Below are 24,481 nucleotides of genomic sequence, written 5' to 3'. Positions count from 1 at the left end.
GCAGGATATTTCCTTTGGACCTATAGTCTTCAAAGGGATCCGAAATATCTGTTCTCAGATTCCACAGAAATAAGGCTAGCAAAGAGATCCATGAAATACAGATGTAACTCTGTGAGATGAACTCACAGAACCCTAAGCAGTTTCTCAGAAAGCTTCTTTCCTGATTTGATCTGAGGATATTTCCTTTTTCACCATAGCCCTCTATGGGCTTCCAAATATCACTTTGCCAATTCCACAAGAACTGTCTTAGCGAAAGGGTTCTTGAGGGGAAAGCTGTAACTCTGTGAGATGATTTCACAGAACAGAAAGAAGTTTCTCAGAAAGCTTCTTTCTCTTTGTTATCGCAGGATATTTCCTTTGGCCCTATAGTCTTCAAAGGGATCCGAAATATCTGTTCTCAGACTCCACAGAAATAAGGCTAGCAAAGAGATCCACGAAATACAGATGTAACGCTCTGAGATGAATTCACAGAACACTAAGCAGTTTCTCAGAAAGCTTCTTTCCAGATTTCATCTGAGGATATTTCCTTTTTCACCATAGCCCACCATGGGCTTCCAAATATCACTTTGCCAATTCCACAAGAACTGTCTTAGCGAAAGGCTTCTTGAGGGGAAAGCTGTAACTCTGTGAGATGATTTCACAGAACAATAAGCAGTTTCTCAGAAAGCTTCTTTCCAGATTTCATCTGAGGATATTTCCTTTTTCACCATAGCCCTCTATGGGCTTCCATATATCTCTTTGCCAATTCCACAAGAACTGTCTTAGCGAAAGGCTTCTTGAGGGGAAAGCTGTAACTCTGTGAGATGATTTCACAGAACACAAAGAAGTTTCTCAGAAAGCTTCTTTCTCTTTGTTATCGGAGGATATTTCCTTTGGCCCTATAGTCTTCAAATGGATCCGAAATCTCTGTTCTCAGATTCCACAGAAATAAGGCTGGCAAAGACATCCACGAAACACAGATGTAACTCTGTGAGATGAATTCACAGAACACTAAGCAGTTTCTCAGAAAGCTTCTTTCCAGATTTGATCTGAGGATATTTCCTTTTTCACCATAGCCCTCTATGGGCTTCCAAATATCACTTTGCCAATTCCACAAGAACTGTCTTAGCGATAGGGTTCTTGAGGGGAAAGCTGTAACTCTGTGAGATGATTTCACAGAACACAAAAAATTTCTCAGAAAGCTTCTTTCTCTTTGTTATCGCAGGATATTTCCTTTGGCCCTATAGTCTTCAAAGGGATCCGAAATATCTGTTCTCAGATTCCACAGAAATAAGGCTAGCAAAGAGATCCACGAAATACAGATGTAACTCTGTGAGATGAATTCACAGAACACTAAGCAGTTTCTCAGAAAGCTTCTTTCCAGATTTCATCTGAGGATATTTCCTTTTTCACCATAGCCCTCTATGGGCTTCCAAATATCACTTTGCCAATTCCACAAGAACTGTCTTAGCGAAAGGCTTCTTGAGGGGAAAGCTGTAACTCTGTGAGATGATTTCACAGAACACAAAGAAGTTTCTCAGAAAGCTTCTTTCTCTTTGTTATCGGAGGATATTTCCTTTGGCCCTATAGTCTTCAAAGGGATCCGAAATATCTATTCTCAGACTCCACAGAAATAAGGCTAGCAAAGAGATCCACGAAATACAGATGTAACGCTCTGAGATGAATTCACAGAACACTAAGCAGTTTCTCAGAAAGCTTCTTTCCAGATTTCATCTGAGGATATTTCCTTTTTCACCATAGCCCTCTACGGGCTTCCAAATATCACTTTGCCAATTCCACAAGAACTGTCTTAGCGAAAGGCTTCTTGAGGGGAAAGCTGTAACTCTGTGAGATGATTTCACAGAACCCAAAGAAGTTTCTCAGAAAGCTTCTTTCTCTTTGTTATCGCAGGATATTTCCTTTGGCCCTATAGTCTTCAAAGGGATCCGAAATATCTGTTCTCAGACTCCACAGAAATAAGGCTAGCAAAGAGATCCACGAAATACAGATGTAACGCTCTGAGATGAATTCACAGAACACTAAGCAGTTTCTCAGAAAGCTTCTTTCCAGATTTCATCTGAGGATATTTCCTTTTTCACCATAGCCCTCTATGGGCTTCCAAATATCACTTTGCCAATTCCACAAGAACTGTCTTAGCGAAAGGCTTCTTGAGGGGAAAGCTGTAACTCTGTGAGATGATTTCACAGAACACAAAGAAGTTTCTCAGAAAGCTTCTTTCTCTTTGTTATCGGAGGATATTTCCTTTGGCCCTATAGTCTTCAAAGGGATCCGAAATATCTATTCTCAGACTCCACAGAAATAAGGCTAGCAAAGAGATCCACGAAATACAGATGTAACGCTCTGAGATGAATTCACAGAACACTAAGCAGTTTCTCAGAAAGCTTCTTTCCAGATTTCATCTGAGGATATTTCCTTTTTCACCATAGCCCTCTACGGGCTTCCAAATATCACTTTGCCAATTCCACAAGAACTGTCTTAGCGAAAGGCTTCTTGAGGGGAAAGCTGTAACTCTGTGAGATGATTTCACAGAACACTAAGCAGTTTCTCAGAAAGCTTCTTTCCAGATTTCATCTGAGGATATTTTCTTTTTCACCATAGCCCTCTATGGGCTTCCAAATATCTCTTTGCCAATTCCACAAGAACTGTCTTAGCGAAAGGCTTCTTGAGGGGAAAGCTGTAACTCTGTGAGATGATTTCACAGAACACAAAGAAGTTTCTCAGAAAGCTTCTTTCTCTTTGTTATCGGAGGATATTTCCTTTGGCCCTATAGTCTTCATAGGGATCCGAAATATCTTTTCTTAGATTCCAGAGAAATAAGGCTAGCAAAGAGATCCCCGAAATACACATGTAACTCTGTGAGATGAATTCACAGAACACTAAGCCGTTTCTCAGAAAGCTTCTTTCCAGATTTCATCTGAGGATATTTCCTTTTTCACCATAGCCCTCTATGGGCTTCCATATATCACTTTGCCAATTCCACAAGAACTGTCTTAGCGAAAGGCTTCTTGAGGGGAAAGCTGTAACTCTGTGAGATGATTTCACAGAACACAAAGAAGTTTCTCAGAAAGCTTCTTTCTCTTTGTTATCGGAGGATATTTCCTTTGGCCCTATAGTCTTCAAAGGGATCCGAAATCTCTGTTCTCAGATTCCACAGAAATAAGGCTAGCAAAGAGATCCACGAAATACAGATGTAACTCTGTGAGATGAATTCACAGAACACTAAGCAGTTTCTCAGAAAGCTTCTTTCCAGATTTCATCTGAGGATATTTCCTTTTTCACCATAGCCCTCTATGGGCTTCCAAATATCACTTTGCCAATTCCACAAGAACTGTCTCAGCGAAAGGCTTCTTTTGGGGAAAGCTGTAACTCTGTGAGATGATTTCACAGAACAGAAAGAAGTTTCTCAGAAAGCTTCTTTCTCTTTGTTATCGCAGGATATTTCCTTTGGTCCCATGGTCTTCAAAGGGATCCGAAATATCTGTTCTCAGATTCCACAGAAATAAGGCTAGCAAAGAGATCCACGAAATACAGATGTAACTCTGTGAGATGAATTCACAGAACACTAAGCAGTTTCTCAGAAAGCTTCTTTCCAGATTTCATCTGAGGATATTTCCTTTTTCACCATAGCCCTCTATGGGCTTCCAAATATCACGTTGCCAATTCCACAAGAACTGTCTTAGCGAAAGGCTTCTTGAGGGGAAAGCTGTAACTCTGTGAGATGATTTCACAGAACAGAAAGAAGTTTCTCAGAAAGCTTCTTTCTCTTTGTTATCGCAGGATATTTCCTTTGGCCCTATAGTCTTCAAAGGGATCCGAAATATCTGTTCTCAGATTCCACAGAAATAAGGCTAGCAAAGAGATCCACGAAATACAGATGTAACTCTGTGAGATGAATTCAGAGAACACTAAGCAGTTTCTCAGAAAGCTTCTTTCCAGATTTCATCTGAGGATATTTCCTTTTTCACCATAGCCCTCTATGGGCTTCCATATATCACTTTTCCAATTCCACAAGAACTGTCTTAGCGAAAGGTTTCTTGAGGGGAAAGCTGTAACTCTGTGAGATGATTTCACAGAACACAAAGAAGTTTCTCAGAAAGCTTCTTTCTCTTTGTTATCGGAGGATATTTCCTTTGGCCCTATAGTCTTCAAAGGGATCCGAAATATCTGTTCTCAGACTCCACAGAAATAAGGCTAGCAAAGAGATCCACGAAATACAGATGTAACGCTCTGAGATGAATTCACAGAACACTAAGCAGTTTCTCAGAAAGCTTCTTTCCAGATTTCATCTGAGGATATTTCCTTTTTCACCATAGCCCTCTATGGGCTTCCAAATATCACTTTGCCAATTCCACAAGAACTGTCTTAGCGAAAGGCTTCTTGAGGGGAAAGCTGTAACTCTGTGAGATGATTTCACAGAACACTAAGCAGTTTCTCAGAAAGCTTCTTTCCAGATTTCATCTGAGGATATTTCCTTTTTCACCATAGCCCTCTATGGGCTTCCATATATCTCTTTGCCAATTCCACAAGAACTGTCTTAGCGAAAGGCTTCTTGAGGGGAAAGCTGTAACTCTGTGAGATGATTTCACAGAACACAAAGAAGTTTCTCAGAAAGCTTCTTTCTCTTTGTTATCGGAGGATATTTCCTTTGGCCCTATAGTCTTCAAATGGATCCGAAATCTCTGTTCTCAGATTCCACAGAAATAAGGCTGGCAAAGACATCCACGAAACACAGATGTAACTCTGTGAGATGAATTCACAGAACACTAAGCAGTTTCTCAGAAAGCTTCTTTCCAGATTTGATCTGAGGATATTTCCTTTTTCACCATAGCCCTCTATGGGCTTCCAAATATCACTTTGCCAATTCCACAAGAACTGTCTTAGCGATAGGGTTCTTGAGGGGAAAGCTGTAACTCTGTGAGATGATTTCACAGAACACAAAGAAGTTTCTCAGAAAGCTTCTTTCTCTTTGTTATCGCAGGATATTTCCTTTGGCCCTATAGTCTTCAAAGGGATCCGAAATATCTGTTCTCAGATTCCACAGAAATAAGGCTAGCAAAGAGATCCACGAAATACAGATGTAACTCTGTGAGATGAATTCACAGAACACTAAGCAGTTTCTCAGAAAGCTTCTTTCCAGATTTCATCTGAGGATATTTCCTTTTTCACCATAGCCCTCTATGGGCTTCCAAATATCACTTTGCCAATTCCACAAGAACTGTCTTAGCGAAAGGCTTCTTGAGGGGAAAGCTGTAACTCTGTGAGATGATTTCACAGAACACAAAGAAGTTTCTCAGAAAGCTTCTTTCTCTTTGTTATCGGAGGATATTTCCTTTGGCCCTATAGTCTTCAAAGGGATCCGAAATATCTATTCTCAGACTCCACAGAAATAAGGCTAGCAAAGAGATCCACGAAATACAGATGTAACGCTCTGAGATGAATTCACAGAACACTAAGCAGTTTCTCAGAAAGCTTCTTTCCAGATTTCATCTGAGGATATTTCCTTTTTCACCATAGCCCTCTACGGGCTTCCAAATATCACTTTGCCAATTCCACAAGAACTGTCTTAGCGAAAGGCTTCTTGAGGGGAAAGCTGTAACTCTGTGAGATGATTTCACAGAACACAAAGAAGTTTCTCAGAAAGCTTCTTTCTCTTTGTTATCGGAGGATATTTCCTTTGGCCCTATAGTCTTCAAAGGGATCCGAAATATCTGTTCTCAGACTCCACAGAAATAAGGCTAGCAAAGAGATCCACGAAATACAGGTGTAACGCTCTGAGATGAATTCACAGAACACTACGCAGTTTCTCAGAAAGCTTCTTTCCAGATTTCATCTGAGGATATTTCCTTTTTCACCTTAGCCCTCTATGGGCTTCCAAATATCACTTTGCCAATTCCACAAGAACTGTCTTAGCGAAAGGCTTCTTGAGGGGAAAGCTGTAACTCTGTGAGATGATTTCACAGAACACAAAGAAGTTTCTCAGAAAGCTTCTTTCTCTTTGTTATCGGAGGATATTTCCTTTGGCCCTATAGTCTTCAAAGGGATCCGAAATATCTATTCTCAGACTCCACAGAAATAAGGCTAGCAAAGAGATCCACGAAATACAGATGTAACGCTCTGAGATGAATTCACAGAACACTAAGCAGTTTCTCAGAAAGCTTCTTTCCAGATTTCATCTGAGGATATTTCCTTTTTCACCATAGCCCTCTACGGGCTTCCAAATATCACTTTGCCAATTCCACAAGAACTGTCTTAGCGAAAGGCTTCTTGAGGGGAAAGCTGTAACTCTGTGAGATGATTTCACAGAACACTAAGCAGTTTCTCAGAAAGCTTCTTTCCAGATTTCATCTGAGGATATTTTCTTTTTCACCATAGCCCTCTATGGGCTTCCAAATATCTCTTTGCCAATTCCACAAGAACTGTCTTAGCGAAAGGCTTCTTGAGGGGAAAGCTGTAACTCTGTGAGATGATTTCACAGAACACAAAGAAGTTTCTCAGAAAGCTTCTTTCTCTTTGTTATCGGAGGATATTTCCTTTGGCCCTATAGTCTTCAAATGGATCCGAAATCTCTGTTCTCAGATTCCACAGAAATAAGGCTGGCAAAGACATCCACGAAACACAGATGTAACTCTGTGAGATGAATTCACAGAACACTAAGCAGTTTCTCAGAAAGCTTCTTTCCAGATTTGATCTGAGGATATTTCCTTTTTCACCATAGCCCTCTATGGGCTTCCAAATATCACTTTGCCAATTCCACAAGAACTGTCTTAGCGAAAGGCTTCTTGAGGGGAAAGCTGTAACTCTGTGAGATGATTTCACAGAACACAAAGAAGTTTCTCAGAAAGCTTCTTTCTCTTTGTTATCGCAGGATATTTCCTTTGGCCCTATAGTCTTCAAAGGGATCCGAAATATCTGTTCTCAGATTCCACAGAAATAAGGCTAGCAAAGAGATCCACGAAATACAGATGTAACTCTGTGAGATGAATTCACAGAACACTAAGCAGTTTCTCAGAAAGCTTCTTTCCAGATTTCATCTGAGGATATTTCCTTTTTCACCATAGCCCTCTATGGGCTTCCAAATATCACTTTGCCAATTCCACAAGAACTGTCTTAGCGAAAGGCTTCTTGAGGGGAAAGCTGTAACTCTGTGAGATGATTTCACAGAACACAAAGAAGTTTCTCAGAAAGCTTCTTTCTCTTTGTTATCGGAGGATATTTCCTTTGGCCCTATAGTCTTCAAAGGGATCCGAAATATCTATTCTCAGACTCCACAGAAATAAGGCTAGCAAAGAGATCCACGAAATACAGATGTAACGCTCTGAGATGAATTCACAGAACACTAAGCAGTTTCTCAGAAAGCTTCTTTCCAGATTTCATCTGAGGATATTTCCTTTTTCACCATAGCCCTCTACGGGCTTCCAAATATCACTTTGCCAATTCCACAAGAACTGTCTTAGCGAAAGGCTTCTTGAGGGGAAAGCTGTAACTCTGTGAGATGATTTCACAGAACACAAAGAAGTTTCTCAGAAAGCTTCTTTCTCTTTGTTATCGGAGGATATTTCCTTTGGCCCTATAGTCTTCAAAGGGATCCGAAATATCTGTTCTCAGACTCCACAGAAATAAGGCTAGCAAAGAGATCCACGAAATACAGGTGTAACGCTCTGAGATGAATTCACAGAACACTACGCAGTTTCTCAGAAAGCTTCTTTCCAGATTTCATCTGAGGATATTTCCTTTTTCACCTTAGCCCTCTATGGGCTTCCAAATATCACTTTGCCAATTCCACAAGAACTGTCTTAGCGAAAGGCTTCTTGAGGGGAAAGCTGTAACTCTGTGAGATGATTTCACAGAACACAAAGAAGTTTCTCAGAAAGCTTCTTTCTCTTTGTTATCGGAGGATATTTCCTTTGGCCCTATAGTCTTCAAAGGGATCCGAAATATCTATTCTCAGACTCCACAGAAATAAGGCTAGCAAAGAGATCCACGAAATACAGATGTAACGCTCTGAGATGAATTCACAGAACACTAAGCAGTTTCTCAGAAAGCTTCTTTCCAGATTTCATCTGAGGATATTTCCTTTTTCACCATAGCCCTCTACGGGCTTCCAAATATCACTTTGCCAATTCCACAAGAACTGTCTTAGCGAAAGGCTTCTTGAGGGGAAAGCTGTAACTCTGTGAGATGATTTCACAGAACACTAAGCAGTTTCTCAGAAAGCTTCTTTCCAGATTTCATCTGAGGATATTTTCTTTTTCACCATAGCCCTCTATGGGCTTCCAAATATCTCTTTGCCAATTCCACAAGAACTGTCTTAGCGAAAGGCTTCTTGAGGGGAAAGCTGTAACTCTGTGAGATGATTTCACAGAACACAAAGAAGTTTCTCAGAAAGCTTCTTTCTCTTTGTTATCGGAGGATATTTCCTTTGGCCCTATAGTCTTCATAGGGATCCGAAATATCTTTTCTTAGATTCCAGAGAAATAAGGCTAGCAAAGAGATCCCCGAAATACACATGTAACTCTGTGAGATGAATTCACAGAACACTAAGCTGTTTCTCAGAAAGCTTCTTTCCAGATTTCATCTGAGGATATTTCCTTTTTCACCATAGCCCTCTATGGGCTTCCATATATCACTTTGCCAATTCCACAAGAACTGTCTTAGCGAAAGGCTTCTTGAGGGGAAAGCTGTAACTCTGTGAGATGATTTCACAGAACACAAAGAAGTTTCTCAGAAAGCTTCTTTCTCTTTGTTATCGGAGGATATTTCCTTTGGCCCTATAGTCTTCAAAGGGATCCGAAATCTGTGTTCTCAGATTCCACAGAAATAAGGCTAGCAAAGAGATCCACGAAATACAGATGTAACTCTGTGAGATGAATTCACAGAACACTAAGCAGTTTCTCAGAAAGCTTCTTTCCAGATTTCATCTGAGGATATTTCATTTTTCACCATAGCCCTCTATGGGCTTCCAAATATCACTTTGCCAATTCCACAAGAACTGTCTCAGCGAAAGGCTTCTTGAGGGGAAAGCTGTAACTCTGTGAGATGATTTCACAGAACACTAAGCAGTTTCTCAGAAAGCTTCTTTCCAGATTTCATCTGAGGATATTTCCTTTTTCACCATTGCCCTCTATGGGCTTCCATATATCTCTTTGCCAATTCCACAAGAACTGTCTTAGCGAAAGGCTTCTTGAGGGGAAAGCTGTAACTCTGTGAGATGATTTCACAGAACACAAAGAAGTTTCTCAGAAAGCTTCTTTCTCTTTGTTATCGGAGGATATTTCCTTTGGCCCTATAGTCTTCATAGGGATGCGAAATATCTTTTCTCAGATTCCACAGAAATAAGGCTAGCAAAGAGATCCACGAAATACACATGTAACTCTGTGAGATGAATTCACAGAACACTAAGCAGTTTCTCAGAAAGCTTCTTTCCAGATTTCATCTGAGGATATTTCCTTTTTCACCATAGCCCTCTATGGGCTTCCAAATATCACTTTGCCAATTCCACAAGAACTGTCTTAGCGAAAGGCTTCTTGAGGGGAAAGCGGTAACTCTGTGAGATGATTTCACAGAACAGAAAGAAGTTTCTCAGAAAGCTTCTTTCTCTTTGTTATCGCAGGATATTTCCTTTGGCCCTATAGTCTTCAAAGGGATCCGAAATATCTCTTCTCAGATTCCACAGAAATAAGGCTAGCAAAGAGATCCACGAAATGCAGATGTAACTCTATGAGATGAATTCACAGAACCCTAAGCAGTTTCTCAGAAAGCTTCTTTCCAGAGTTCATCTGAGGATATTTCCTTTTTCACCATAGCCCTCTATGGGCTTCCAAATATCACTTTGCCAATTCCACAAGAACTCTCTTAGCGAAAGGGTTCTTTTGGGGAAAGCTGTAACTCTGTCAGATGATTTCACAGAAGAGAAAGAAGTTTCTCAGAAAGCTTCTTTCTCTTTGTTATCGAAGATATTTCCTTTGGCCCTATAGTCTTCAAAGGGATCCGAAATATCTCTTCTCAGATTCCACAGAAATAAGGCTAGCAAAGAGATCCACGAAATACAGATGTAACTCTGTGAGATGAATTCACAGAACACTAAGCAGTTTCTCAGAAAGCTTCTTTCCAGATTTCATCTGAGGATACTTCCTTTTTCACCATAGCCCTCTATGGGCTTCCAAATATCACGTTGCCAATTCCACAAGAACTGTCTTAGCGAAAGGCTTCTTGAGGGGAAAGCTGTAACTCTGTGAGATGATTTCACAGAACAGAAAGAAGTTTCTCAGAAAGCTTCTTTCTCTTTGTTATCGCAGGATATTTCCTTTGGCCCTATAGTCTTCAAAGGGATCCGAAATATCTGTTCTCAGATTCCACAGAAATAAGGCTAGCAAAGAGATCCACGAAATACAGATGTAACTCTGTGAGATGAATTCACAGAACCCTAAGCAGTTTCTCAGAAAGCTTCTTTCCAGAGTTCATCTGAGGATATTTCCTTTTTCACCATAGCCCTCTATGGGCTTCCAAATATCACGTTGCCAATTCCACAAGAACTGTCTTAGCGAAAGGCTTCTTGAGGGGAAAGCTGTAACTCTGTGAGATGATTTCACAGAACAGAAAGAAGTTTCTCAGAAAGCTTCTTTCTCTTTGTTATCGCAGGATATTTCCTTTGGCCCTATAGTGTTCAAAGGGATCCGAAATATCTGTTCTCAGATTCCACAGAAATAAGGCTAGCAAAGAGATCCACGAAATACAGATGTAACTCTGTGAGATGAATTCAGAGAACACTAAGCAGTTTCTCAGAAAGCTTCTTTCCAGATTTCATCTGAGGATATTTCCTATTTCACCATAGCCCTCTATGGGCTTCCATATATCACTTTTCCAATTCCACAAGAACTTTCTTAGCGAAAGGTTTCTTGAGGGGAAAGCTGTAACTCTGTGAGATGATTTCACAGAACACAAAGAAGTTTCTCAGTAAGCTTCTTTCTCTTTGTTATCGGAGGATATTTCCTTTGGCCCTATAGTCTTCAAAGGGATCCGAAATATCTGTTCTCAGACTCCACAGAAATAAGGCTAGCAAAAGATCCACGAAATACAGATGTAACGCTCTGAGATGAATTCACAGAACACTAAGCAGTTTCTCAGAAAGCTTCTTTCCAGATTTCATCTGAGGATATTTCCTTTTTCACCATAGCCCTCTATGGGCTTCCAAATATCACTTTGCCAATTCCACAAGAACTGTCTTAGCGAAAGGCTTCTTGAGGGGAAAGCTGTAACTCTGTGAGATGATTTCACAGAACACTAAGCAGTTTCTCAGAAAGCTTCTTTCCAGATTTCATCTGAGGATATTTCCTTTTTCACCATAGCCCTCTATGGGCTTCCATATATCTCTTTGCCAATTCCACAAGAACTGTCTTAGCGAAAGGCTTCTTGAGGGGAAAGCTGTAACTCTGTGAGATGATTTCACAGAACACAAAGAAGTTTCTCAGAAAGCTTCTTTCTCTTTGTTATCGGAGGATATTTCCTTTGGCCCTATAGTCTTCAAATGGATCCGAAATCTCTGTTCTCAGATTCCACAGAAATAAGGCTGGCAAAGACATCCACGAAACACAGATGTAACTCTGTGAGATGAATTCACAGAACACTAAGCAGTTTCTCAGAAAGCTTCTTTCCAGATTTCATCTGAGGATATTTCCTTTTTCACCATAGCCCTCTATGGGCTTCCAAATATCACTTTGCCAATTCCACAAGAACTGTCTTAGCGATAGGGTTCTTGAGGGGAAAGCTGTAACTCTGTGAGATGATTTCACAGAACACAAAGAAGTTTCTCAGAAAGCTTCTTTCTCTTTGTTATCGCAGGATATTTCCTTTGGCCCTATAGTCTTCAAAGGGATCCGAAATATCTGTTCTCAGATTCCACAGAAATAAGGCTAGCAAAGAGATCCACGAAATACAGATGTAACTCTGTGAGATGAATTCACAGAACACTAAGCAGTTTCTCAGAAAGCTTCTTTCCAGATTTCATCTGAGGATATTTCCTTTTTCACCATAGCCCTCTATGGGCTTCCAAATATCACTTTGCCAATTCCACAAGAACTGTCTTAGCGAAAGGCTTCTTGAGGGGAAAGCTGTAACTCTGTGAGATGATTTCACAGAACACAAAGAAGTTTCTCAGAAAGCTTCTTTCTCTTTGTTCTCGGAGGATATTTCCTTTGGCCCTATAGTCTTCAAAGGGATCCGAAATATCTATTCTCAGACTCCACAGAAATAAGGCTAGCAAAGAGATCCACGAAATACAGATGTAACGCTCTGAGATGAATTCACAGAACACTAAGCAGTTTCTCAGAAAGCTTCTTTCCAGATTTCATCTGAGGATATTTCCTTTTTCACCATAGCCCTCTACGGGCTTCCAAATATCACTTTGCCAATTTCACAAGAACTGTCTTAGCGAAAGGCTTTTGAGGGGAAAGCTGTAACTCTGTGAGATGATTTCACAGAACACAAAGAAGTTTCTCAGAAAGCTTCTTTCTCTTTGTTATCGGAGGATATTTCCTTTGGCCCTATAGTCTTCAAAGGGATCCGAAATATCTGTTCTCAGACTCCACAGAAATAAGGCTAGCAAAGAGATCCACGAAATACAGATGTAACGCTCTGAGATGAATTCACAGAACACTAAGCAGTTTCTCAGAAAGCTTCTTTCCAGATTTCATCTGAGGATATTTCCTTTTTCACCATAGCCCTCTATGGGCTTCCAAATATCACTTTGCCAATTCCACAAGAACTGTCTTAGCGAAAGGCTTCTTGAGGGGAAAGCTGTAACTCTGTGAGATGATTTCACAGAACACTAAGCAGTTTCTCAGAAAGCTTCTTTCCAGATTTCATCTGAGGATATTTCCTTTTTCACCATAGCCCTCTATGGGTTTCCATATATCTCTTTGCCAATTCCACAAGAACTGTCTTAGCGAAAGGCTTCTTGAGGGGAAAGCTGTAACTCTGTGAGATGATTTCACAGAACACAAAGAAGTTTCTCAGAAAGCTTCTTTCTCTTTGTTATCGGAGGATATTTCCTTTGGCCCTGTAGTCTTCATAGGGATGCGAAATATCTTTTCTCAGATTCCACAGAAATAAGGCTAGCAAAGAGATCCACGAAATACACATGTAACACTGTGAGATGAATTCACAGAACACTAAGTAGTTTTTCAGAAAGCTTCTTTCCAGATTTCATCTGAGGATATTTCCTTTTTCACCATCGCCCTCTATGGGCTTCCAAATATCACTTTGCCAATTCCACAAGAACTGTCTTAGCGAAACGCTTCTTGAGGGGAAAGCGGTAACTCTGTGAGATGATTTCCCAGAACAGAAAGAAGTTTCTCAGAAAGCTTCTTTCTCTTTGTTATCGCAGGATATTTCCTTTGGCCCTATAGTCTTCAAAGGGATCCGAAATATCTGTTCTCAGATTCCACAGAAATAAGGCTAGCAAAGAGATCCACGAAATACAGATGTAACTCTGTGAGATGAATTCACAGAACCCTAAGCAGTTTCTCAGAAAGCTTCTTTCCAGATTTCATCTGAGGATATTTCCTTTTTCACCATAGACCTCTATGGGCTTCAAAATATCACTTTGCCAATTCCACAAGAACTGTCTTAGCGAAAGGCTTCTTGAGGGGAAAGCTGTAACTCTGTGAGATGATTTCACAGAACACAAAGAAGTTTCTCAGAAAGCTTCTTTCTCTTTGTTCTCGGAGGATATTTCCTTTGGCCCTATAGTCTTCAAAGGGATCCGAAATATCTATTCTCAGACTCCACAGAAATAAGGCTAGCAAAGAGATCCACGAAATACAGATGTAACGCTCTGAGATGAATTCACAGAACACTAAGCAGTTTCTCAGAAAGCTTCTTTCCAGATTTCATCTGAGGATATTTCCTTTTTCACCATAGCCCTCTACGGGCTTCCAAATAAAACTTTGCCAATTCCACAAGAACTGTCTTAGCGAAAGGCTTCTTGAGGGGAAAGCTGTAACTCTGTGAGATGATTTCACAGAACACTAAGCAGTTTCTCAGAAAGCTTCTTTCCAGATTTCATCTGAGGATGTTTTCTTTTTCACCATAGCCCTCTATGGGCTTCCAATTATCTCTTTGCCAATTCCACAAGAACTGTCTTAGCGAAAGGCTTCTTGAGGGGAAAGCTGTAACTCTGTGAGATGATTTCACAGAACACAAAGAAGTTTCTCAGAAAGCTTCTTTCTCTTTGTTATCGGAGGATATTTCCTTTGGCCCTATAGTCTTCATAGGGATGCGAAATATCTTTTCTCAGATTCCACAGAAATAAGGCTAGCAAAGAGATCCACGAAATACACATGTAACTCTGTGAGATGAATTCACAGAACACTAAGCAGTTTCTCAGAAAGCTTCTTTCCAGATTTCATCTGAGGATATTTCCTTTTTCACCATAGCCCTCTATGGGCTTCCAAATATCACTTTGCCAATACCACAAGAACTGTCTTAGCGAAAGGCTTCTTGAGGGGAAAGCTGTAACTCTGTGAGATGATTTCACAGAACACAAAGAAGTTTCTCAGAAAGCTTCTTTCTCTTTGTTATCGCAGGATATTTCCTTTGGCCCTATAGTCTTCAAAGGGATCCGAAATATCTGTTCTCAGATTCCACAGAAATAAGGCTAGCAAAGAGATCCACGAAATACAGATGTAACTCTGTGAGATGAACTCACCGAACCCTAAGCAGTTTCTCAGAAAGCTTCTTAATAGATTTGATCTGAGGATATTTCCTTTTTCACCATAGCCCTCTATGGGTTTCCATATATCAATTTGCAATTCCACAAGAACTGTCTTAGCGAAAGGGTTCTTGAGGGGAAAGCTGTAACTCTGTGAGATGATTTCACAGAACACAAAGAAGTTTCTCAGAACGCTTCTTTCTCTTTGTTATCGGAGGATATTTCCTTTGGCCCTATAGTCTTCAAAGGGATCCGAAATATCTGTTCTCAGATTCCACAGAAATAAGGCTAGCAAAGAGATCCACGAAATACAGATGTAACTCTGTGAGATGAATTCACAGAACACTAAGCAGTTTCTCAGAAAGCTTCTTTCCAGATTTCATCTGAGGATATTTCCTGTTTCACCATAGCCCTCTATGGGCTTCCAAATATCACTTTGCCAATTCCACAAGAACTGTCTTAGCGAAAGGCTTCTTGAGGGGAAAGCTGTAACTCTGTGAGATGATTTCACAGAACACAAAGAAGTTTCTCAGAAAGCTTTTTTCTCTTTGTTATCGGAGGATATTTCCTTTGGCCCTATAGTCTTCAAAGGGATCCGAAATATCTGTTCTCAGACTCCACAGAAATAAGGCTAGCAAAGAGATCCACGAAATACAGATGTAACGCTCTGAGATGAATTCACAGAACACTAAGCAGTTTCTCAGAAAGCTTCTTTCCAGATTTCATCTGAGGATTTTTCCTGTTTCTCCATAGCCCTCTATGGGCTTCCAAATATCACTTTGCCAATTCCACAAGAACTGTCTTAGCGAAAGGCTTCTTGAGGGGAAAGCTGTAACTCTGTGAGATGATTTCACAGAACACTAAGCAGTTTCTGAGAAAGCTTCTTTCCAGATTTCATCTGAGGATATTTCCTTTTTCACCATAGCCCTCTATGGCCTTCCATATATCTCTTTGCCAATTCCACAAGAACTGTCTTAGCGAAAGGCTTCTTGAGGGGAAAGCTGTAACTCTGTGAGATGATTTCACAGAACACAAAGAAGTTTCTCAGAAAGCTTCTTTCTCTTTGATATCGGAGGATATTTCCTTTGGCCCTATAGTCTTCATAGGGATGCGAAATATCTTTTCTCAGATTCCACAGAAATAAGGCTAGCAAAGAGATCCACGAAATACAGATGTAACTCTGTGAGATGAATTCACAGAACCCTAAGCGGTTTCTCAGAAAGCTTCTTTCCAGATTTCATCTGAGGATATTTCCTTTTTCACCATAGCCCTCTATGGGCTTCCAAATATCACTTTGCCAATTCCACAAGAACTGTCTTAGCGAAAGGGTTCTTTTGGGGAAAGCTGTAACTCTGTGAGATGATTTCACAGAAGAGAAAGAAGTTTCTCAGAAAGCTTCTTTCTCTTTGTTATCGCAGGATATTTCCTTTGGCCCTATAGTCTTCAAAGGGATCCGAAATATCTGTTCTCAGATTCCACAGAAATAAGGCTAGCAAAGAGATCCACGAAATACAGATGTAACTCTGTGAGATGAATTCACAGAACACTAAGCAGTTTCTCAGAGAGCTTCTTTCCAGATTTCATCTGAGGATACTTCCTTTTTCACCATAGCCCTCTATGGGCTTCCAAATATCACGTTGCCAATTCCACAAGAACTGTCTTAGCGAAAGGCTTCTTGAGGGGAAAGCTGTAACTCTGTGAGATGATTTCACAGAACACAAAGAAGTTTCTCAGAAAGCTTCTTTCTCTTTGTTATCGCAGGATATTTCCTTTGGCCCTATAGTCTTCAAAGGGATCCGAAATATCTGTTCTCAGATTCCACAGAAATAAGGCTAGCAAAGAGATCCACGAAATACACATGTAACTCTGTGAGATGAATTCACAGAACACTAAGCAGTTTCTCAGAAAGCTTCTTTCCAGATTTCATCTGAGGATATTTCCTTTTTCACCTTAGCCCTCTACGGGCTTCCAAATATCACTTTGCCAATTCCACAAGAACTGTCTTAGCGAAAGGCTTCTTGAGGGGAAAGCTGTAACTCTGTGACATGATTTCACAGAACACTAAGCAGTTTCTCAGAAAGCTTCTTTCCAGATTTCATCTGAGGATATTTCCTTTTTCACCATAGCCCTCTACGGGCTTCCAAATATCACTTTGCCAATTCCACAAGAACTGTCTTAGCGAAAGGCTTCTTGAGGGGAAAGCTGTAACTCTGTGACATGATTTCACAGAACACTAAGCAGTTTCTCAGAAAGCTTCTTTCCAGATTTCATCTGAGGATATTTTCTTTTTCACCATAGCCCTCTATGGGCTTCCAAATATCTCTTTGCCAATTCCACAAGAACTGTCTTAGCGAAAGGCTTCTTGAGGGGAAAGCTGTATCTCTGTTAGATGATTTCACAGAACACAAAGAAGTTTCTCAGAAAGCTTCTTTCTCTTTGTTATCGCAGGATATTTCCTTTGGCCCTATAGTCTTCATAGGGATGCGAAATATCTTTTCTCAGATTCCACAGAAATAAGGATAGCAAAGAGATCCTACGAAATACACATGTAACTCTGTGAGATGAATTCACAGAACACTACGCAGTTTCTCAGAAAGCTTCTTTCCAGATTTCATCTGAGGATATTTCCTTTTTCACCATAGCCCTCTATGGGCTTCCAAATATCACTTTGCAATTCCACAAGAACTGTCTTAGCGAAAGGCTTCTTGAGGGGAAAGCGGTAACTCTGTGAGATGATTTCACAGAACAGAAAGAAGTTTCTCAGAAAGCTTCTTTCTCTTTGTTATCGCAGGATATTTCCTTTGGCCCTATAGTCTTCAAAGGGATCCGAAATATCTGTTCTCAGATTCCACAGAAATAAGGCTAGCAAAGAGATCCACGAAATACAGATGTAACTCTGTGAGATGAACTCACAGAACCCTAAGCAGTTTCTCAGAAAGCTTCTTTCTAGATTTGATCTGAGGATATTTCCTTTTTCACCATAGCCCTCTATGGGTTTCCAAATATCACTTTGCAATTCCACAAGAACTGTCTTAGCGAAAGGGTTCTTGAGGGGAAAGCGGTAACTCTGTGAGATGATTTCACAGAACAGAAAGAAGTTTCTCAGAAAGCTTCTTTCTCTTTGTTATCGCAGGATATTTCCTTTGGCCCTATAGTCTTCAAAGGGATCCGAAATATCTGTTCTCAGATTCCACAGAAATAAGGCTAGCAAAGAGATCCACGAAATACAGATGTAACTCTGTGAGATGAATTCACAGAACACTAAGCAGTTTCTCAGAAAGCTTCTTTCCAGATTTCATCTGAGGATATTTCCTTTTTCACCGTAGCCCTCTATGGGCTTCCAAATATCACTTAGCCAATTCCACAAGAACTGTCTTAGCGAAAGGCTTCTTGAGGGGAAAGCTGTAACTCTGTGAGATGATTTCACAGAACACAAAGAAGTTTCTCAGAAAGCTTCTTTCTCTTTGTTATCGGAGGATATTTCCTTTGGCCCTATAGTCTTCAAAGGGATCCGAAATCTCTGTTCTCAGATTCCACAGAAATAAGGCTAGCAAAGAGATCCACGAAATACAGATGTAACTCTGTGAGATGAATTCACAGAACACTAAGCAGTTTCTCAGAAAGCTTCTTTCCAGATTTCATCTGAGGATATTTCCTGTTTCACCATAGCCCTCTATGGGCTTCCAAATATCACTTTGCCAATTCCACAAGAACTGTCTTAGCGAAAGGCTTCTTGAGGGGAAAGCTGTAACTCTGTGAGATGATTTCACAGAACACAAAGAAGTTTCTCAGAAAGCTTCTTTCTCTTTGTTTTCGGAGGATATTTCCTTTGGCCCTATAGTCTTCAAAGGGATCCGAAATATCTGTTCTCAGACACCACAGAAATAAGGCTAGCAAAGAGATCCACGAAATACAGATGTAACGCTCTGAGATGAATTCACAGAACACTAAGCAGTTTCTCAGAAAGCTTCTTTCCAGATTTCATCTGAGGATATTTCCTTTTTCTCCATAGCCCTCTATGGGCTTCCAAATATCACTTTGCCAATTCCACAAGAACTGTCTTAGCGAAAGGCTTCTTGAGGGGAAAGCTGTAACTCTGTGAGATGATTTCACAGAACACTAAGCAGTTTCTGAGAAAGCTTCTTTCCAGATTTCATCTGAGGATATTTCCTTTTTCACCATAGCCCTCTATGGCCTTCCATATATCTCTTTGCCAATTCCACAAGAACTGTCTTAGCGAAAGGCTTCTTGAGGGGAAAGCTGTAACTCTGTGAGATGATTTCACAGAACACAAAGAAGTTTCTCAGAAAGCTTCTTTCTCTTTGTTATCGGAGGATATTTCCTTTGGCCCTATAGTCTTCATAGGGATGCGAAATATCTTTTCTCAGATTCCACAGAAATAAGGCTAGCAAAGAGATCCACGAAATACAGATGTAACTCTGTGAGATGAATTCACAGAACCCTAAGCGGTTTCTCAGAAAGCTTCTTTCCAGAGTTCATCTGAGGATATTTCCTTTTTCACCATAGCCCTCTATGGGCTTCCAAATATCACTTTGCCAATTCCACAAGAACTGTCTTAGCGAAAGGGTTCTTTTGGGGAAAGCTGTAACTCTGTGAGATGATTTCACAGAACAGAAAGAAGTTTCTCAGAAAGCTTCTTTCTCTTTGTTATCGCAGGATATTTCCTTTGGCCCTATAGTCTTCAAAGGGATCCGAAATATCTGTTCTCAGATTCCACAGAAATAAGGCTAGCAAAGAGATCCACGAAATACAGATGTAACTCTGTGAGATGAATTCACAGAACACTAAGCAGTTTCTCAGAGAGCTTCTTTCCAGATTTCATCTGAGGATACTTCCTTTTTCACCATAGCCCTCTATGGGCTTCCAAATATCACGTTGCCAATTCCACAAGAACTGTCTTAGCGAAAGGCTTCTTGAGGGGAAAGCTGTAACTCTGTGAGATGATTTCACAGAACACAAAGAAGTTTCTCAGAAAGCTTCTTTCTCTTTGTTATCGCAGGATATTTCCTTTGGCCCTATAGTCTTCAAAGGGATCCGAAATATCTGTTCTCAGATTCCACAGAAATAAGGCTAGCAAAGAGATCCACGAAATACAGATGTAACTCTGTGAGATGAATTCACAGAACACTAAGCAGTTTCTCAGAAAGCTTCTTTCCAGATTTCATCTGAGGATATTTCCTTTTTTCACCATAGCCCTCTATGGGCTTCCAAATATCACTTCGCCAATTCCACAAGAACTGTCTTAGCGAAAGGCTTCTTGAGGGGAAAGCTGTAACTCTGTGAGATGATTTCACAGAACACAAAGAAGTTTCTCAGAAAGCTTCTTTCTCTTTGTTATCGGAGGATATTTCCTTTGGCCCTATAGTCTTCAAAGGGATCCGAAATACCTGTTCTCAGACTCCACAGAAATAAGGCTAGCAAAGAGATCCACGAAATTCAGATGTAACGCTCTGAGATGAATTCACTGAACACAAAGCAGTTTCTCAGAAAGCTTCTTTCCAGATTTCATCTGAGGATATTTCCTTTTTCACCATAGCCCTCTACGGGCTTCCAAATATCACTTTGCCAATTCCACAAGAACTGTCTTAGCGAAAGGCTTCTTGAGGGGAAAGCTGTAACTCTGTGACATGATTTCACAGAACACTAAGCAGTTTCTCAGAAAGCTTCTTTCCAGATTTCATCTGAGGATATTTTCTTTTTCACCGTAGCCCTCTATGGGCTCCCAAATATCTCTTTGCCAATTCCACAAGAACTGTCTTAGCGAAAGGCTTCTTGAGGGGAAAGCTGTAACTCTGTTAGATGATTTCACAGAACACAAAGAAGTTTCTCAGAAAGCTTCTTTCTCTTTGTTATCGGAGGATATTTCCTTTGGCCCTATAGTCTTCATAGGGATGCGAAATATCTTTTCTCAGATTCCACAGAAATAAGGATAGCAAAGAGATCCTACGAAATACACATGTAACTCTGTGAGATGAATTCACAGAACACTACGCAGTTTCTCAGAAAGCTTCTTTCCAGACTTCATCTGAGGATATTTCCTTTTTCACCATTGCCCTCTATGGGCTTCCAAATATCACTTTGCCAATTCCACAAGAACTGTCTTAGCGAAAGGCTTCTTGAGGGGAAAGCTGTAACTCTGTGAGATGATTTCACAGAACAGAAAGAAGTTTCTCAGAAAGCTTTTTTCCTTTGTTATCGCAGGATATTTCCTTTGGCCCTATAGTTTTCAAAGGGATCCGAAATATCTGTTCTCAGATTCCACAGAAATAAGGCTAGCAAAGAGATCCACGAAATACAGATGTAACTCTGTAAGATGAATTCACAGAACACTAAGCAGTTTCTCAGAAAGCTTCTTTCCAGAGTTCATCTGAGGATATTTCCTTTTTCACCATAGCCCTCTATGGGCTTCCAAATATCACTTTGCCAATTCCACAAGAACTGTCTTAGCGAATGGCTTCTTGAGGGGAAAGCTGTAACTCTGTGAGATGATTTCACAGAACGCAAAGAAGTTTCTCAGAAAGCTTCTTTCTCTTTGTTATCGGAGGATATTTCCTTTGGCCCTATAGTCTTCATAGGGATCCGAAATATCTTTTCTTAGATTCCAGAGAAATAAGGCTAGCAAAGAGATCCACGAAATACACATGTAACTCTGTGAGATGAATTCACAGAACACTAAGCCGTTTCTCAGAAAGCTTCTTTCCAGATTTCATCTGAGGATATTTCCTTTTTCACCATAGCCCTCTATGGGTTTCAAAATATCACTTTGCCAATTCCACAAGAACTGTCTTAGCGAAAGGCTTCTTGAGGGGAAAGCTGTAACTCTGTGAGATGATTTCACAGAACACAAAGAAGTTTCTCAGAAAGCTTCTTTCTCTTTGTTATCGGAGGATATTTCCTTTGGCCCTATAGTCTTCAAAGGGATCCGAAATCTCTGTTCTCAGATTCCACAGAAATAAGGCTAGCAAAGAGATCCACGAAATACAGATGTAACTCTGTGAGATGAATTCACAGAACACTAAGCAGTTTCTCAGAAAGCTTCTTTCCAGATTTGATCTGAGGATATTTCCTTTTTCACCATAGCCCTCTATGGGCTTCCAAATATCACTTTGCCAATTCCACAAGAACTGTCTTAGCGAAAGGGTTCTTGAGGGGAAAGCTGTAACTCTGTGAGATGATTTCACAGAACACAAAGAAGTTTCTCAGAAAGCTTCTTTCTCTCTGTTATCGCAGGATATTTCCTTTGGCCCTATAGTCTTCAAAGGGATCCGAAATATCTGTTCTCAGATTCCACAGAAATAAGGCTAGCAAAGAGATCCACGAAATACAGATGTAACTCTGTGAGATGAATTCACAGAACACTAAGCAGTTTCTCAGAAAGCTTCTTTCCAGATTTCATCTGAGGATATTTCCTTTTTCACCATAGCCCTCTATGGGCTTCCAAATATCACTTTGCCAATTCCACAAGAACTGTCTCAGCGAAAGGCTTCTTGAGGGGAAAGCTGTAACTCTGTGAGATGATTTCACAGAACACTAAGCAGTTTCTCAGAAAGCTTCTTTCCAGATTTCATCTGAGGATATTTCCTTTTTCACCATAGCCCTCTATGGGCTTCCATATATCTCTTTGCCAATTCCACAAGAACTGTCTTAGCGAAAGGCTTCTTGAGGGGAAAGCTGTAACTCTGTGAGATGATTTCACAGAACACAAAGAAGTTTCTCAGAAAGCTTCTTTCTCTTTGTTATCGGAGGATATTTCCTTTGGCCCTATAGTCTTCATAGGGATGCGAAATATCTTTTCTCAGATTCCACAGAAATAAGGCTAGCAAAGAGATCCACGAAATACACATGTAACTCTGTGAGATGAATTCACAGAACACTAAGCAGTTTCTCAGAAAGCTTCTTTCCAGATTTCATCTGAGGATATTTCCTTTTTCACCATAGCCCTCTAAGGGCTTCCAAATATCACTTTGCCAATTCCACAAGAACTGTCTTAGCGAAAGGCATCTTGAGGGGAAAGCGGTAACTCTGTGAGATGATTTCACAGAACAGAAAGAAGTTTCTCAGAAAGCTTCTTTCTCTTTGTTATCGCAGGATATTTCCTTTGGCCCTATAGTCTTCAATGGGATCCGAAATATCTGTTCTCAGATTCCACAGAAATAAGGCTAGCAAAGAGATCCACGAAATACAGATGTAACTCTGTGAGATGAATTCACAGAACCCTAAGCAGTTTCTCAGAAAGCTTCTTTCCAGAGTTCATCTGAGGATATTTCCTTTTTCAACATAGCCCTCTATGGGCTTCCAAATATCACTTTGCCAATTCCACAAGAACTCTCTTAGCGAAAGGGTTCTTTTGGGGAAAGCTGTAACTCTGTGAGATGATTTCACAGAACAGAAAGAAGTTTCTCAGAAAGCTTCTTTCTCTTTGTTATCGCAGGATATTTCCTTTGGCCCTATAGTCTTCAAAGGGATCCGAAATATCTGTTCTCAGATTCCACAGAAATAAGGCTAGCAAAGAGATCCACGAAATACAGATGTAACTCTGTGAGATGAATTCACAGAACACTAAGCAGTTTCTCAGAAAGCTTCTTTCCAGATTTCATCTGAGGATACTTCCTTTTTCACCATAGCCCTCTATGGGCTTCCAAATATCACGTTGCCAATTCCACGAGAACTGTCTTAGCGAAAGGCTTCTTGAGGGGAAAGCTGTAACTCTGTGAGATGATTTCACAGAACAGAAAGAAGTTTCTCAGAAAGCTTCTTTCTCTTTGTTATCGCAGGATATTTCCTTTGGCCCTATAGTCTTCAAAGGGATCCGAAATATCTGTTCTCAGACTCCACAGAAAAAAGGCTAGCAAAGAGATCCACGAAATACAGATGTAACGCTCTGAGATGAATTCACAGAACACTAAGCAGTTTCTCAGAAAGCTTCTTTCCAGATTTCATCTGAGGATATTTCCTTTTTCACCATAGCCCTCTACGGGCTTCCAAATATCACTTTGCCAATTCCACAAGAACTGTCTTTGCGAAAGGGTTCTTGAGGGGAAAGCTGTAACTCTGTGAGATGATTTCACAGAACACTAAGCAGTTTCTCAGAAAGCTTCTTTCCAGATTTCATCTGAGGATATTTTCTTTTTCACCATAGCCCTCTATGGGCTTCCAAATATCTCTTTGCCAATTCCACAAGAACTGTCTTAGCGAAAGGCTTCTTGAGGGGAAAGCTGTAACTCTGTGAGATGATTTCACAGAACACAAAGAAGTTTCTCAGAAAGCTTCTTTCTCTTTGTTATCGGAGGATATTTCCTTTGGCCCTATAGTCTTCATAAGGATGGGAAATATCTTTTCTCAGATTCCACAGAAATAAGGCTAGCAAAGAGATCCACGAAATACACATGTAACTCTGTGAGATGAATTCACAGAACACTACGCAGTTTCTCAGAAAGCTTCTTTCCAGATTTCATCTGAGGATATTTCCTTTTTCACCATAGCCCTCTATGGGCTTCCAAATATCACTTTGCCAATTCCACAAGAACTGTCTTAGCGAAAGGCTTCTTGAGGGGAAAGCTGTAACTCTGTGATATGATTTCACAGAACACAAAGAAGTTTCTCAGAAAGCTTCTTACTCTTTGTTATCGCAGGATATTTCCTTTGGCCCTATAGTTTTCAAAGGGATCCGAAATATCTGTTCTCAGATTCCACAGAAATAAGGCTAGCAAAGAGATCCACGAAATACAGATGTAACTCTGTGAGATGAATTCA

This window comes from Macaca nemestrina, chromosome 1 (genome assembly GCF_043159975.1).
Source record: "Macaca nemestrina isolate mMacNem1 chromosome 1, mMacNem.hap1, whole genome shotgun sequence".
In the NCBI taxonomy this organism is placed as follows: Eukaryota; Metazoa; Chordata; class Mammalia; order Primates; family Cercopithecidae; genus Macaca; species Macaca nemestrina.
This window is presented reverse-complemented; position numbering follows the sequence as displayed.